Source organism: Aotus nancymaae, unplaced genomic scaffold (genome assembly GCF_030222135.1).
Source record: "Aotus nancymaae isolate 86718 unplaced genomic scaffold, 86718_ANA_hifiasm-v0.15.2.pri h1tg000046l, whole genome shotgun sequence".
Classification (NCBI taxonomy): Eukaryota; Metazoa; Chordata; class Mammalia; order Primates; family Aotidae; genus Aotus; species Aotus nancymaae.
Genome location: NW_026988460.1, coordinates 4153637 through 4169248, shown reverse-complemented (window position 1 = coordinate 4169248; position 15612 = coordinate 4153637). Strand labels below are relative to the sequence as shown.

Below are 15612 nucleotides of genomic sequence, written 5' to 3'. Positions count from 1 at the left end.
ATCATGTAATGTCTTTATTCCAATCATGAGAGTCCCTATTTCAATCATTGTCTTTTGAATTATCAGGCTACCTTTTAAAATATAAAATGGTTTAAAATATTAAACTGGATTCTTGCCCTCGGACTTTTCAGAGCTAATATTTGTTAGGAATCTCCAAGAAGGGTCTGTGAAGTATATATTTAACCTTGAAACTCATTTTTATTTTTCTTGTTGGACTAGTATTCATTGGAACATTCAGGGACTGTCAGGGTGAACTTAGCAGTAGTATACACATTCTTGGCAGCTATTCAGATGGAGAAATGGTAGTTTTGGTTCAGGAAGGGAGTAAGGGGAATTGAGGCACTTCTTGGATAGACAGTCTTAGATGGAGTGACATACTGCAGCACTCCAAATATCAGGATCAGCGGGAAGGCAAGAATGCCAGAAAAATGGGGACAGGAAGAAGGATGCTCCCCCAGATACGTTTAAATCACTTTACACTATTTCCTTTGATCCTACAAACTTCTGTGGGCTATTCCTTCCATTCAACATGTGAACCATAAAATGCCTGATCCAGGGACCTTATCATTCTGGTCCTTACTAATCCTTGTACTCCAGAGTATGAACTATCATTTATAAAATGTGGGACATGGCCGGGCACGGTGGCTTATGCTATAATCCCAGCAATTTGGGAGGCCAAGACAGGCAGATTACTTGACGTCAAGAGTTAGAGACCAGCCTGGTCAACATGGTGAAACCTCATCTCTACTAAAAATACAAAAATTACCAAAGCATGGAAGTGCATGCCTGTAATCCCAGCTACTTGGGAGGCTGAGGCACAAGAATAGCTTTAACCCAGGAGGCAGAGGTTGCAGTGAGCCAAGATTGCACCACTGCACTCCAGCCTGGGCAACAGAGCAAGACTTTGTCTCAAAAAAATAAAATAAAATGTGGGGCATGGACTAATTTAGTTATGGCAAACTAAACTGGTAAACCTGGTGAACCACACTGCAGAATCATTCCACTTGCTGATGCTGATCAATTCCAGTAGCTTCCATCTATTTTTATTGATGAAAAAAATTTTGGAGGCATGAGATCCTATTTCTCATTGGTAATATGATAGGAAACGGAACCATGATCAACTTCCCTGGTCTGCCTGGAGTTTAGGTGTGGAGAATGAAAACATATGGCCTCTTGTCTGCCATCCAGCACCAGGGACTCACTAAGTTCTGACAGTTTATGATCCTGACCCTGATAAGCAACCCATGGGCTGCTGTTTGCTGGGGATGGCACCACTGTCTTCCCTAGAAGGAATAATGTAGTAAGAGGAGCCTGAAAGTTGAAAATAATAATAGTGATGATAAAGTATGGATAGAAACATCATATTTTTCCTTTTGGAATGAAAATCAATGACACTTTATATCATTATTTGGGAAGCTTTGGATTAAGTACCAACTCCTCACAAACATAGAAGCCCACACTCTTAAGTGGTACAGCCTTTGTCATAATTTAAAACATTCATTCACATAAGTATAATATATGCTATCCATCTTGGACAGTTCAAAATATTCCACTTAATTTTATTGATTAAAAACTGAATTTTGGCCAGACACAGTAGCTGCTAACTTCTATAAATCCCAGCACTTTGGAAGGCTGAAGCAAGCGGATCAGTTGAAGTCAGGAGTTCGAGACCAGCCTGGTCAACATGATAAAACCCCATCTCTATTAAAAATACAAAAATTAGCCTGTGTAGTGGTGCATATTTGTAATCCCAGCTACTTAGGAGGCTGAGACAGGAGGATCGCTTGAACCCAGGAGGTGGAGGTTGCAATGAGCAGAGACTGCGCCATTGCACCACTCCAGCCTGGGCAACAGAGTGAGATTTAAAAAAAAAAAAAACTAACTAACTTTTTAGCCTTGCCCAGCTTTTCACAATTAAACAGCGAGTCCCACACATCTCTGGGCCAATTTTTGTTTGAAAATGGCAGCTCCCAAGCAGCCACTGGTGATATCAAGGGCATGCACAAGCTCCTCCTCACTTTCCCCACCTTGGAGCAACCGAACCCTTCTGCTGAGGCACCTGCCAGCTAAGCTGACCGCTGAGGAGAAAGAGGACTTGCTGAAGTACTTCTGGGTGTAGCTGGTGCACATCCTGTCAGAAAAGGGGTAACTGAAACATACAGCTTTTACCACATTCCCTAATGAAAAAGCAGCTATAAAGCATTGACAAGACCACATCAGCTGAAACTTTTGGGTCATACTTCAGTCCTTGAATTTGCAAAAGAGCAAGATTGAGTTCACTCCCCATGTCCCACTTCAGGCTCTGGAAAAAAAAAAATGTCTGATTACCCTATAGAAGATGATAAAGAAAAGAAAGAACTTGGTTATTCAACAGTAGAAAATTGAATTGCACCAAACCATGGGCTGACTTTGCCTTTAAATTCATGCCTCAAGTTTATGTACCCACCATCTTCCAGCACAATCCTAGCAAATGTAGTGAATGCTTTGGCAAGTGTGCCTAAGTTCTATGTTCAGGCCCTTCATCTTATGAATAAAATGAATTTACCCACACCTTTTGGACCAATTACTGTGCGACCTTTCATGTTTGAAGACTATATGGCATTGCATGCACCTCTTCCACCCACATCTCCTCAGCCACCTGAGGAACCTCCTTTGCCAGATGAGGATGAGGAGTTATCTAGTGAAGAATCAGATTATGAAAGCAGTGATGATGAGGACCAACAGAGAATGAACAAACTAATGGAACTAGCAAATCTTTAGCCCAAAAGACCCCAAACAACAAAGCAGCGCTATGTGGGGAAAAAAAAGAGAAAAATAAAGGATATGTTGAATACACCTTCATGTCCTTCACACAGCAGCTTACATCCAGTGCTGTTACCTTCAGATGTGTTTGACCAATCTCAACCTGTAGGTAACAAAAGAATTGAATTCCATATATCTACTTACATGCCAGCTGCATTTAAGAAAGATTTAGAGAAGGAACAAAATTGTGAGGGAAAAAAAATCATGATTTGCCTGCTACTGAAGTTGATGGATCCAATATAGGATTTGGAAAAATCTTCCCCAAACCTAATTTGAACATCACAGAGGAAATTAAAGAAGACTCTGATGAAATGCCACCAGAATGTATTTCTAGAAGGGAATTGGAAAAGGGCAGAATTTCTAGAGAAGAAATGGAAACTCTTTCAGTTTTCAGAAGTTATGAACCTGGTGAACCAAACTGTAGAATTTATGTAAAGAATTTAGCTAAGCATGTTCAAGAAAAAGACCTTAAGTATATTTTTGGAAGATATGTTGACTTTTCATCAGAAACACAGCAGATCATGCTTGATATATGTTTAATGAAAGAAGGTCGTATGAAAGGACAAGCTTTTGTTGGACTTCCTAATGAAAAAGCAGGAGCAAAAAAAGCCTTAAAGGAAGCTAATGGATACGTGCTTTTGGAAAACCCATGGTGGTTCAGTTTGCTCGATCTGCTAGACCAAAACAAGATCCTAAGGAAGGAAAATGAAAGTGTTAAAAAAATTAATAAAATAAAGGTTTCTTTTAAATCTCTTATCTTTCAAGTGCTTTCCAACTTTGAGGGGAAGAAATTGACCACTTGGACTATGGATCTGTGCATGACAGCTTTGAAAGTGAATTTTAAAATTAAATCTATATGACTTTAAATTAGCGTATTGGAACTATATTATATGTATTTTAGTGACTTTCCTCAAATATAATAAATTATTTTCTTTCTAATAAAAAAAAGTGAGTCCATATAACAAAGAAATTCTTCAAGTGTTTATATTCAAAAAATTGTATGAAACTTTCTTTTAATCAGTACTTTCTTATGGTAAAATGCACATGCAACATGTCTACTATACCTGCTTTTAGGCAAATTTCATGGTGAATTGGACTCTCAATTTAGGTACGTACAGTATTTTAAGTCCAATAATGAAAGAATGCTTACATGTCAGGTAAAAATGTTATCAACTAACATTAGAACACTTGGAAAATTTTTGCATATGTGATTCCCCAGTACCTAATAACTGGACAAGCTTTTTAAAAATATACATTTCTCTCCCAAATGTAAAAACCTATGATTAGTCACACCCATGACTTATAGGTTTATTTATCAGTTCCTTTGGTAGTTATTTATAGAATACCTACTCTGAGCCAAGTACTCCGATAGAAGGTTGAAGAGAAACATATTCATTAACTTCCCTCATGAATCTATTAAGTTCTGTGAAGTAGGCCCTGTGCTATATGCTAGAGATACGGAAATGGATAAGACGAAGTAAAACCTGGAAGGCAATCAAATAATCACAGTGACCAATCCAAGAGGCAAGAGAATGTTCAGGAAACAAGACCAGGAGAGATTGTGACTTTCCCAGGGTATCCAGTTAGTCAGAGAGGAAGCTGGACCTAGAATCTGTCTCCCGGGCATCCTCCCATCCTGTTCAGAGGCGACAACATTGAAAATGGCTCTCACTCCCTGCATTCCGCTATGCTGCTTGCTGCACTGGATGCTCATTTATCCTCACACGTGATGATTCCATTTCATTCTGATACCTTAAAATGATTCTGGAAAGTGAATCGTCAGAGGCCCTCCAAAAGCCTGAAGGCTTTACCTTCCTGCATTCTCCCTGCCCCCAACACATCTGTACATCTCTGAGAAAGTATCTGCTCTTCCCTACAAACTTGAAGACACCTTAAAGGCTTTCTACTCCCTGGCTCAGTTCCCTGCCCAGGTGACATGTGAGCAGTGAGAAAGCCATGGAAGCTATTCCCAGAACACTGGTTTCCAAGCCTGGCTGAACACCATAATCACCTGATCGGGGCTGGGGGAGTGAGGGAGTGTGCTTTAAATCAGCTTACCATGTGGCTCACACCTGTAATACCAGCACTTAGGGAGGCTGAGGCGAGTAGATCACTTAAGCTCAGGAGTTCAAGACCAGCTTGGTCAACATGGCAAAATCTCGTCTCTACAAAAATTAGCCAGGAGTGGTGGCAGGCATCTGTAATCCCAGCTGCTCAGGAGACTGAGGCACAAGAATCACTTGAGCTTGGGAGGCAGAAGTTGCAGTGAGCTGAGATCACACCACTCCACTCCACTCTAGGCAACAGAGTGAGACTCCATCTCTAAAAACACAAAACAAAACAAACTAGCTTACCAGCAAGGCATGATCCAGTATAAAGGTTACTAAAGCATGTCCCCAGTCCAGCAGCATCAGTAGAATCTTTGAACTTGGTAGAAATGCAGAGTCTTGGGCCCCCTCTCCAGCCTCACTGAATGAGAAGTCTGTAGATAGCCCAGTCATCTGTGCTCTAACAAGCCCTGGGAATGGTTCTGGGGCTTGGAACCATTTATCTAGAAGTTATAAGGTAAGGGTTAGGGACTATTGTTAAGTATTTCAGGTAATTTTGAAGACCAGAGAGTTGGGAACCACAGGAGAGCATTCCTCACTTCGAAAACCACAATTTGGAATGGCCTAAGATGGTGAGGTAAATGCTGTACAAAAGAAGATATTAGAGAAAACATTCGAGAAAAGTAAGGTTGGAAAAATTTGTCAGATAGTTTAAAAATTGAAAAGCATTGCTATTAGTTACATTACATGCAAAAGTTACACTATAGGATAAAAACCTTATTTTGCAAAACAATCCTATTTTGAGACCTAGAAAAGTAATCTTTCAAAGTTATTTATTCTAGAAACAATTTAAGTAATACATGCCTGAAACAGAAAAATGTTCTGTTTCACAGCTCTTTATTGTGAATTAAAAAAATGGTATTTTTCCCCTATGTGCTTTCTTATTGACAGTTAATGTTAGTTTAAATTATTACTATTTTAAATGTTCATGTTATTTGATATTTGTTAGTAAGCATATCTATATTCTTATCTTCTTTAATAATTAAAAATTAGGCTGAGTGCAATAGCTCATGCCTGTAATCCTAACAATTGGGAGGACGAGGCAGGTGGATTGCTGGAGCCCAGGAGTTTGAGACCAGCCTGGGCAACATGGTGAAACCCCAAGCTCCGTCTCCACAAAAAAAATATATAATAATTAGCTGGGCATGATGGTCACGCCTGTAGTCCCAGCTACTCAGGAGGCTGAGGTAGGAGGATTGCTTGAGATCAGGAGGTAAAGGCTTCAGTGAGCCAGGCTCATACCACTACACTCCAGCCTGGGTGACAGAGAGCCTTTGTCTTACAAAAAAAAAGCAAAATTAATAGAAAAGAGATATAAAATTATAAAGACCATCACATTCCTGATTGTAGACTGCATAGTATTAGTGAAAATAAAATCCTCAATGACTAAAACTTTTTACCTCGTACTATTAATTCCAAAGTAAACGTCCCACTGAAACACTGCAGTAGGATAATTTTTGGCACCAAATAGATAGTTGTTACTATATCCAGGTGTGTGGAGACCCTGGTCAGCGGTGTTGTCCCTCTGCATCTCTTATGACATTCATGCCAAGTGCCTGGACTCTGCCAAGGGCTTCACATGCATAACACCCCCCTTCAAACACAACAACACATTGTGCATATGGGATCCTTAGAATCCACACCGTCAAATGGGAGAATGGGAGCTTAAAGCTACGTAGCTGGCTCCAGGCAGTCTGCCACCAGTCTTTGTCCCTGCTCTGTCACTGTCCTGTCTCCTCCACGCCTAAGGCAGCACCAGAAACACAGTGGATGCTCAGGAAACGCAGCACTGTTTTGTTTGTTTGCTGTGTGTATTGGTTTTTGCTTGGGCCGGCTTAAGACTTTCAAAGCCCCCCAAGTTACTGAAAAGATTACATAATTCAAATTTTAAAACCATGCTCAACTATAAAGGAAGCTGAAGAATGTCCAACAAAATCTTTATTTTTCTTATGGTGACTCTTCTGATGCTTTATTAAAAGATCAAATGTAAACATTCTTTAAAGTAAATGTGTATTTTTTTTTTTTTGCCTTGCTTGGTGCTCTACAAACATACATGTGATATAGTACAGTGAGGGCCAATTTCAACTGACGGAGGGTTCTTTCTACACATTCCCCTACTCAGGGCTTATGCTAGGTATGACTGAAGAGAGGAGATGAAATGCTGCCTTCTACATCAGGGGTCCCCAACTCCCGGGTCAGGGACCAGTACTGATCTGTGACATATTAGGAACCAGGCCACACAGCAGGGGGTGAGCTGGCAAGTGAAGCTTCATCTGTATTTACAGCTGCTCCCCATGGCTTGCATTACCACCTGAGCTCCGCCTCCTATCAGATCAGTGGTGGCATTAGATTCTCATAGAAGTGCAAACCCTATTGTGAATTGCACATGCAAGGAATCTAGATTGTGTGCTCCTTATGAGAATCTAATGCCTGATGATCTGTCACTGTCTCCCATCACCCCCAGATGGAGCTGACCATTTAGTTGCAGGAAGACAAGCTCAGAGTACCCTCTGATACTACATAACGGAGAGTTGCATAATTATTTCATTATGTCTTATAATGTAATCATAATAGAAATGAAGTGCATAATAAATGTAATGCTCTTGAATCATCCCCAAACCATCACCCCACACCGCTGGCCCATGGAAAAATTGTCTTTCATAAAACTAGTCCCTGGTGCTAGAAAGGTTGGGGACCACTGTTCTACGTGGTCATTGCCTCAGTGCATCCTGACTCAGCAGACACTTGAGAGCCGCAAGAGAAGACTAGGTGTTAGAGGATACTCTCCTGAGGTTTTAACATTTCACTACCAATTCAGGTTTAGTTGCCTCAGTCGAAAACAATCTTGGAGTCTCACCTCCAAGGATATTTGCTTGAGCACAGAGGCACGGCTGACTTCAGTTCTCACATGAGTGCAAGAGCTCCTCCTGCTGGCAGAGGTGAGAGCAACATCTCCAGAGTACATGCATGAGGCAGGCAGCTTCTGTTATGGCAGGTCATCATGGTATGGCAAGAAGAAACCAACCTTCGACATGAATTGAATATAAAAGGCTGCATCCAATCAAATGCATAGGCTTGACTGTCATGAAAAAAATTAAATTCTTCATCCTAGATTAGCTCTCACTAATTTGGGATTCTCTCAGCACATTGGCTGAGCAACTGGCCTTCTAAAATGCTAATCACCAGAAGCCATACATACCTGGGCCCCATTCTGAACTCCTCACCTTGTTCCTAAGCCCCCATATGAAACATCTTTTGTGACAAGTGTGGGGAAAATGTGGTGAAGAGTTAAAAGTGAATCTCTTACCTCTTTGAACTGTTTTCTTCGTACTTCGTGTACACAGATACACTTTTGATGTGTTAACTAGAAAATCTGACTAGAAAAGAACAAAGCAGCTGTCACTGGAAGGAAGACACTGACAAAAAAAACCACACAGCCCTTTATTGAAGAACTGTCAAGCCCATCCTACAGTTCTGGGGTTGTCTGTGGTATTTATCAAAGACCTAGATCTGATGCAGGAAATTAAAAATAATAATAATAATAATAAATCTATCCACTGGCATTTATTAAAGGAATCTAAAATTATATTACATTTAAAATAACCAAAATGGATATTTTAACAATTCAGATACAAGGTTGTTTTTATTAGTTACATATATACATGCATATTTGTATATTCATGTGCATGCTTTCCTAACCACAAAAATACACATGTATATATAGAGAATAAAGATATATACATAGATAATGTGTTTACACACAAATTAAAAAGTTTTCTCACTATGAGAAGACTCTTTAAATGCATTTAAACTTTTTTCTCGATATAATCTATTTTAATATTACATATAAAATTGAAGCTTTTAAATATTTCTGAAATTTGCTTAATTGGGTCGGTCCAGGCAAATGGATTCCTGTATTTCATGTTGCTCAATGGATTCACAATATTTTCCTGAATGTCATTCCCAGCTCTGAGGTAATGTACATGTTTTTCTTGCCTCTATGCCATTATATATTTATTATAAAATTTTCTGTTCTATGTGCTATTTAAGCCCAGTCCTAATTATTGTATTACATGGAATTCAGTTACCTTTTTCTAAGGAAATATACTGTATGTAATAAGAGTAGTTTTCTTACAAAACCCCAATGACGTGAACATAAGGAGAAAAGAAATCTAAGCAAGAATGCACAGAAAAGCAGAATATATACAATTGCTAAGCATAGTTGGAAGTAGTCCATATATTCAAACAAATCTATCTCTTCATATTTTCTGGTCACATTGCCAGATTATAGGATAGGCTTCAGACTTGAGCCTCAAATCTTAACTATGTCACTTAAGAGTTACATGTCTTTCGGCAGGTTACTTGACTTCTGAGCCTCCACTTCTTCACCTGTAAACAGGGGTAACAGCTACCTCACAAAGGCTGTTTAAATGATAAATATTTACCACAGCAAGCTCCCCACCACATTAGTTTGGAAGGAAGCAAGTAAATGTTAGATGCCAAAAAAGGGCTTGGAGGTGCCATGGTTAAATCAGTTTGTGAAGTAGGACATTGACCAACACAGAACAGATTTCTGTTTTACAGAACAGAATGCAGGGCTTCTCAGAGCCTTTCCCATGCTCACAGATCTTTTTAATCACAAATATAATTAAGTATTCAGATTTCCACAGAATTATTTGACCTGAAGCCCTTTTATGATGAGTGTTTCTAGGGATTAATGTTTCCCAGAATATATTTTGGGTGGAAAATAAAAGGTTAGGGGAAAAAAAAAGATTCTAACGAACATCTCAGGTCAACAGACACTTTTTAATGGTACACTTGAACTTGTTGGCATAAAGACAATGTAACAACAACAGAGAAGCTATCTGGCAATACAGATCAGTATTGCCTCAGTTGCAAAGTGATTTTCATGTTCTAAATTGGTAACCAAGTGTTTTTGTACTGTGCATATTAAAAAAATTCTCTAGAGGAAAATTTATTAGGTAAATAACTTGCTAGAAATATTTTTCATAGAAAGAATTTGTTAATACTTTAAATTAGATTTCTTTGTCAGTGGTTTAAATGCATTTATGTATCTAAACATTTAACAAGTTGCATTGTGGACCAAGCAGGTATCTAAACTGAGATCAGGACAAGGCCTGGGTAAGATATTTATAGTCTTTTTCACTAGACCAACTCAAAGGAAGATTTGCAGGGGGTTATAGTTGAGGCCCATGATCCCTTGTTTATTTTCAACTCTTAGAAGCCAAAATACTGCATAGGACAAGGACTCTATAAATATCTCTGTATAATTTACTTTTCAATCAATTGAAGGCAAGAAGAATTGATGATTCATTTCTCTCCTTTTTAAAATTCTCTCCTTCTCTGAAAATTACAACACTTTCAAAGGATCTGATAAATAATATCAAGTTCATTGGCATTTCAAACAGACAAGACATTTATCTATTTTAAACTATGATGAATGTCATATTTCCATTCAAATTTGGGAAGATCACATTTTCAGCTACCAACCAACTATGGAAAAATCTTTCAGACAACAATAACCTCTTAATTGAAGATTTCTCTTAAAATTTTTAATAGAATAATGTGGGTGTTATCCTTCTGAAAAACAAAATTACTTTTAATGAAGCAGTTCAAAATCAGGGCAGAGAAAGAGCAAAGAGTTTCCTTGAGGTTCTGGTGACAGTTTACATAAAAAGATGTTTTATTTTCTCTTCCCGGGGTGTACACCATCATTTTATCTTATTATTCTTGACATTCAGTTCATCATATTAGCATCTTTGTGGGAAACAAGAAAGCAATTAAGGTTTTTACTCTTTATTCTTTGGGAGACAGAGATTTTGTGTTTCTTCAAAACTCTTGATGATGAGGCAGACCTGGTCAAACACCAAATGCACGAGTTTTAAAATGCAATAAAGATAGAGCTTTAATAATTTTCAATTACAGTTATTCTGCAATAATGTTAGTGAATCTCATCTAAAAAGTAAATTATTCATTGAATAGGAAATAAGAAAGCTTAGGGATTGTATGAATCTCCCATTTAAAGTTTCACTGAGATTCTCCTTGATAAGGTCCTTTTAAAAGATTACATATTTTATACTTTGTTTCTATCCCTTTTCTTCATTCATGATGCTGTTTCTACTTTTTAATATACTTTTCTAACAAAACATGGTAGTTATAGAGTGGCCATTCAGAGGGGTCTATTCAGAATAAGTATTCATTCACTTGCAGCCAGAAATATTGATAATACGATATTTTTTTATTTAGTTTTAAGAATACATTTTCATTTTAAGCAAATGAAACTTAGAACCAAATAAAAAAAAAACTGTCATTGGTTTTCATTAGAAAATTGGTAGGAAAAAGTATCTCGTGTTGCCTTTGCATTGCAGAATCTTGCCTTTCATATAAATAAATAGATCATTTATTGGAAAGTGCACAAAATACAGCAAAACTATAGAATTCCAGGAAATATTTTAAATCAAAATAAAATATGACAAGATGAAAAAGGGCAATGCAGACTATTTCCTTAAAAAAAGAAAGAAAGAAAGAAAGCATCACCCTTCTCCTAGAACTTGAAAACAAGTCATTAACATAGTCATTTTCTGTATCCCCTTTGCAATAATTTCCAGCATTTGTGCTCAGATAAATGCTAGATTCTTTATATCTCCCTGCTCTCTTTTCTATTGCCATGAATTTAGTTACTTTTGTTAAATCTTCCAATCTTAAAATTGAAGAGGGTTTCACAAATTTAACCTGGTGATTAGATTTGTGCAAAACTTTTGCAGTGAAACTTTTGACTGGAAGACTTTACAGGTTGAATTCTGGTACATATTCCAAACTTACATAAAACTTATGGGATCTGTCCCTGAGTTCAATAACACAGAAATTGGAAGTTCTAATCCAATAAATATCACCAACTTAACTCACAAATCCAAGCCAACATGGTTGAGATGTCAACACTGTGGGCAACTTGGCCCTCCGAGGGGTCAAATTCAGTGATTTATTTTGAATACTATTCTAGAGTCAATGTGTCTTTTTGTTTATTAGTTTTTCAAATGTTGTTTAAGAAAGCATTTGTTTATCCATTCAGTGGGAAACTAGGTTGGGACAAGAATAAGGGAATAAATTCCTATGTCTGTAGACTCATAGAACAGAGGGGAGAAGAAAATTTTTACAAATGCCTTCATCTACTAATTTCCCAAAGTACTTTACAAAGTACTTCGAGTTTGTTACAATGACAAAGATTTTGATGACAAAACAAAAGAAAGATATTTCACATTGGCCCTTAATCAGCATCTCTGACTTCTACGTCTCTAAACAAGATGTGGATGCTTGTATCCTAATTAGCTTAATTTAAGCTATATATGTAAGTATGTCTAAGACAAGAATATTGGGGAAATAATCTTTTCCATAAAAAATACTCATTAAAAGTCTTTGAAGAGGTAACTTTTATTTTAAAACCCTTTTTGAAAATCCCTTTAGTGAGAAAGTTAAAGTAGACCTAATATAGTGATTACACACATGGTCCTTAAGATCCAAGAGGCATAGGTTCTAATTCTGACTCAATCAATTACTAGAAAGCTTTAACTTAACCTCTCTAGTCTTCTGCTTTTTCTTCTTTTATTTATTTATTTATTTTGGAAAATGGAGATAATAATAATAATAATAGCTACCTCATGGATTATTGAGATGACTAAAGGAAATAAACATCAAAATTTTCAGACCAGGCACTTAATAAATATGTGTTGATGAATAGTGAATTATTCAAATGAATAATCAGAAGTAATAAAGCATCTTCTGCAATCTTGTCAAAGTTTACCTAAGTAAATAGAAATTGTGATCTGATGTAAAATTTGGTCCCTTTTAAATCCAACATTATATACTTGATTCTACAGTTTCCCCAAGTAACTATAAAATGGTCAGTAAAAATATGAAAATAAAGTACTTCCTTCAATGCTAAAAGAACATCCCAAAGGAAGCCATATCTTACATAAAACTTGAATTTGTTTAGAAATCTCACTTGAATAATTGATATTTTCATATATAGTAATTCTTTGAATGCTATAATTGAATCATCATAGGATATTTTTCTCACAGAGATTCACTGTGTATCATCTCTACTTGGCCTTTGTTGAAGACGTTTTCTTTAAAATCTTTCCTGAATGTCTTCATTTCTCAAAAATTCTACTTTTCCATGATTTCATTTTTTGGTCCAGAGATCATGAGAATGGACTAAACAGAGACATGAAGGTGCAGTAAAATATAAGCATTGTTGTGTGAAAATAAATGATTTCTACCTACTTTAGCATAAATGAGTCTCCTGACAAATACTGTAAATAGAAAACTTACTAAAAATGCTTTTGAGTGGTGTGTTTTATTGCCTGTTTGCATAAACATCTTATGTGTGTCTACTTCACTTACAATGTTGATTTATATTTTACTCTGTCGACAAAGAGGTTTCATTGAGAAGAAACTTATCAAATATTTTCTACCAGAAGCCAAAAGAAACATCAGCAAGAATACAAGATCTAGACGTCTTGTATGCACAAGGTAACCTACTCATTGAAATACTCCACAAAATATTAAGTAAGATTTGGTTTTAAACATTCTCACTATAAACACACACAAGGAAACAAGCACACACCAGAGATTTAGGCTCATGTGATTCAGAGACTAGTCAAGGTCCAAACTCCCTTCTGACCTGCTCCTCTGGAGGGCACAAAACTGAGACAAATGAGTCGGTGCCTCCAATTTGACCCACTTGTCAATTTCATCCTCGTCAAGGAACACTATTGCATTAGTCAACTCAGGCTCCTATAACAAAATACCACAGATTGAATGGCTTAAACAACAGATATTTATGTCTCACAGTTCTGGAGACTGGAAGTCCAAGATCAAGGTGCCATCTAATCTGGTTCCTAATGAGGGCTCTCTTCCTGGCTTGCAGACAGCTGCCTTTTCCCTGTGTACTTAGATGGCTGAGAAAGAGAGCGAGCCCTGGTCTCATTCTCTTCTTAAAATGACAGGAATCCCATCATGGGGCCTCCACCCTCACGACCTCATCTAAACCTAATTACTTCCCAAAGGCCCCACCTCCAAATACCATCAACTGAGGTTAGGGCTTCAATACATGAATTTGGGGTGGGGGTCAGGGGGACATAAAAATACAGTCCATAACACTAGTTTCAATGTGTCAGGGTACCAAATATGTCTTCCAGAACTCATAGCAGGAGATAAACTTGTACACATCACTTTATATTTATGAGTGTGCCAGACTAAATCCCTTAAGGCCACCTCTCCCTTCACTATTTAAATCAGTGGTCATGTAAAATATAAATAATAATGTCTTTAGACAAATATGTAGTGAGGTTGATTATCTAAATTTTTTAAAGCCGTCTAATTTTCCCTTAGTAAATAAATTGCTTTTATATAATTATTTGTAACGTTGGTTTATGTGCAGTTATATGAATATGACCTAGCCCATTATTTACTCTGGCTTTTAAAAACCATGTGCATGATCAAAATATCAATAGCCTAATAACATGGAAACACTGATTTAGGGAAAATAAGAGAGAAAGAGTTCAATTATAGCATTTCAACAATAAATTAATGCTTTCATGTCTTTTAAATTTCTATTTTATCATTAATTATGGTGTGATAAAACTTCATAATTAAAATAACTATACCATATGCTGTTATATGTGTCCATTTTATTCTGAAATGAGATATATATATGTCCTTTCATATGTTTTATTCTCAGCCATCTGTGAAAACTAATCCTGTGGCAAACATGGATCAGCAGTTCTTCAATTTGATGTTATAAAGCGTTAAAATACTTGGGATCCTAGATCCAGACATGTTCGATTGCTATTATATCGTGTTCATAGAAAGCACTCAATACTCCAAAATATGTTGCTGTGAGTTTTGGCATCCACTGTGAGAATGGAGTTTTCGTGACCTCATTCGAAGCAGTCTCTGGGTACTCGGGAGATTAAAAGAAAACCAAGTCTGCTCTATCAGCTAGTGTCTTTGGGTTTAAAGTCAGTCTTTTGAAAGAATACGTAACTGGATTTTGAAAACCAATTTAAATATCAGATTTCTAAGTGGCAAGTTTATTCATTCATATTTACAGTGATTATATAAATATTTCTATTTATTTTGCATTTTTAATTGATTTTTACCGTGCTTTCTCAACAAAATAGAGGACAATTCTAGATGTAATCAAGAGCACTTGCATCCTATACATCCATGGCACTTCGGTGGACTATTGCTATTCTATCCTATTTTCTACCCTCTACTGCATTAGTCTTTTCTCCCCTATCAATATCCTTACAGGTTAACTTATATAATTTCCAATTTCTTGACTCAAAATTGCTTCTTCTGTCCCACTCTTTCTTTCTAGGGCTTCCATTTTTCTCTTTTCCTAAAGCCTATCCCTTAGCAGTTATTTTAGCAGGGTTCTATGACAGAAACATGCTCTCTGGCTTCACCTTTTATCCCACATAGTAGATGTATAAGGTACATAATTGTAGGTCGATAGTTCTTTCTCCCAGCTCTGTGCAGATATTCCATTGTCTTCTGACACCTGCTATTACCAATAAAAATTCTACTCTTGGAGGAATTACCGCTCCTTTATAGGTAATCTATCTTTTCTCTCTAGCTGTCTTTAGGTTTTCACTTTATCTTTGGTGTTCTGTAGTTT

General features: G+C 37.0%; 1 long non-coding RNA gene and 1 pseudogene across 1 annotated transcript in view; one reads left to right on the top strand and one right to left on the bottom strand.

Annotated features, from left to right (window-relative positions):
• LOC110567413 (uncharacterized) overlaps positions 1–15612 on the bottom strand; it is a 160950-nt gene that overhangs the window by 41197 nt on the left and 104141 nt on the right. The gene's annotated exons all lie outside the window — the stretch shown is intronic.
• LOC105732063 (RNA-binding region-containing protein 3-like) lies at positions 1961–3520 on the top strand (annotated as a pseudogene).